We start from the raw sequence: 2,480 nt of genomic DNA, 5'->3' as shown, positions 1-2,480 counted from the left end.
TATCTTATTTTGTTTGTTTTGGTTTGATTTGGTTTGAGATAGCTTTGCAGTGTGTAGCCCAGGCTAACCTTGAATTCCTGATCCTCCCAGCTTGCTGGGTGCTGGGGCTAAATAAATATGACACTATGCTTAGCTGTTTATAATCTTTTGGTTTTGTTTGTCCAGACAGGGTTTCTCTGTGTAGCCCTGGCTGTCTGGAACTCACTCNGTAGACCAGGCTGGCCTTGAATTCACAGAAATCTGCCTGCCTTGGACTCCCAAGTGCTGGGATTAAAGATGTGTGCCACCATACCTGGCTCAATTTTTGTTTTGTTTTGTTTTTGTTTTTTCCAAGACCGGGTTTCTCTGTGTAGCCCTGACTGTCCTGGAACTCATTCTGTAGACCAGGCTGGCCTTGCTTGGGTTAAAGGCCTGGGCCGCCACTGCCAGGCCAAAATATTTTTAAGGATTTGTTTTCAGCCTACACTTGCTTGAACCTTAAGACAGTTTACAGGGAGTGGGGCGCTGGTCGCCTGAACAGATGGAGACTTGACCTATTTCCCTTTCTGACCAGTAGGGGGCCCAGAGGAGCTGCAGAGCTACCTCTGTCTCCTGGTGGCTCCATACTTCCCTAAGGAGAATTCTGGAAGGATCCCTCTTGGGTGTTCCCTGGGAATGTAGCAAGCTGCTCCCCTTCAGGAAGATGAGAGACATACAGTCAACCAGATTATTGTCCTTGCCTCCCAGGCTCTTCCTTTGGCGACTTGGGGACCTCTAAGCTGGGGCAGAGGCCACTGAGCCAGCCGGCTGGGATCTCTACCAATCCTTTCATGGTAAGCACTGCACTGTGACATTGGAGACACTCAAGATCTTTCCAGAAGGTGGTAANGTGGAGGTATAACTAAGACCCCTTCCTGNAGTGCATGTGTGTGTGCCCATGCGCTCACAGAGGCCAGAGGAGGACTTCCCGTGGTCTTCCCTGTCACGCTCCACCTTCATGTCTTGACATAGGGCCTCTCACGGAACCTGGAGCTAGTCTGGTGGCTGGCGAGCCCCAGTGATCCTCCCATCTCTGTCCCTCGTGGGACACTGAGGTTGTAGGTGCACATGTGACCACCCCGGCTTTATATGTGGGTGCTGAGGATTCGAGCTTGGGTACCCATGAAGCCAGTACACGCACACCTCACCTCCTCCCNTTTTTTTGAGACTGAGTCGCATTGTGTACCCCAGGCTAGCCTGGAACTCAGGCGCTTCCTGCCTCAGACATCTGAGTGCTGGGATCTCAGGTGTACTGCTTGTGGACGTTGTACATCGTGGTGCGCACTAGGCTCCGCACCACGATGTACAACGTCCACAAGCAGGGCCTTATGGATCTGGGAAGAGGGGAGGTCTAGAAGTGTGACTTGTAGATGAATCAGACTCTAGCCTCCTGGTCTGCTGCCCAGGGGCTTCCTCTTCCTCGCTGGACACCTACCCAGGAAGAAGCCCACAAGGAGCCANGATACCCTCACCAGGAGGCCCCATAGTGGTGTATTTCTCAGATTATTAAGTATGAAGACAGCCTTCGATCCTGTCCCTCCTGGTCTATGGGGAGAGAAGCTAGGCACAGCCCCAGCAGCTCCTTCCTCCACACCCGACCTTCCAAAGCCGCCGCAGTCCTCCCGGATCGAAGCAAAGCTCGAATGTAGGGTAAAGATGANGCCTGGTGTTGAAAGCCACCAGATAGCCCTGGGACTGCGGAGCTTCTGGTGTCTAGTGCTTTTGTTTGCCAGGCTCGGCCACACCCACTTCTCTCCACCTCAGTTCTTCCTAGCTGCCCCCCTCATCCTGCCCGTCAGGGTGGGGGAGTTTGACCTACAGAGTATGCGTGCCCGCCTCCTGTCAAGCACTTTAGTTAGCCCTTTCATGTTTGGATACCAGTGTTTTATATTTATAAATAGAGACTTTTCTAATATAGCCTATTATATACATANATAAATAAATATATATATGCATACACATATGTAAACAGATAAACACCGCTGGCCATTCTTTTTCTCCCAGACACCCCTTGAACTTGGGGGACTTGGGTAGGAGGATCACAAGTTCAAGACTAGCCTGGACAATTTTGAGACTTCCCGTCTCAAAGGAAAAAAAACGATAAAAAGTAAAAACAGAGAGCTCAGGATGTGGTTCAGTGGTAGAGCACTTAAGGTCTAGACTCCTGAGAACTTGAAGAATAGGGTAACTCCTGCCGGTGCCTGGATAACCAAACCTGGAGCCCCAGGGCTCGGGGGAGGACAACCAAGTGTCCTGATGCTTTCCACAATACACACAAGACCGGTCACCCCAGAGGCTTTTCCAATGACAAGTCTGCGATTGGCTGGGGAGTTTGTTTTTTTTTTTCTTCTTCTTCTTTTTTCCACATTCCTCCCTCTGCTCTCAAATATCTGCACCAAAGCTTGTTTGGAGGCAATGTCGGAAAAGATTGCGTTTGAAAGGATTAAAAAAAAAAAAAAANA

The sequence above is a fragment of the Mus pahari genome, chromosome 23, assembly GCF_900095145.1.
Source record: "Mus pahari chromosome 23, PAHARI_EIJ_v1.1, whole genome shotgun sequence".
NCBI classification, from domain to species: domain Eukaryota; kingdom Metazoa; phylum Chordata; class Mammalia; order Rodentia; family Muridae; genus Mus; species Mus pahari.
Note: the sequence above shows the minus strand (reverse complement) of the source record.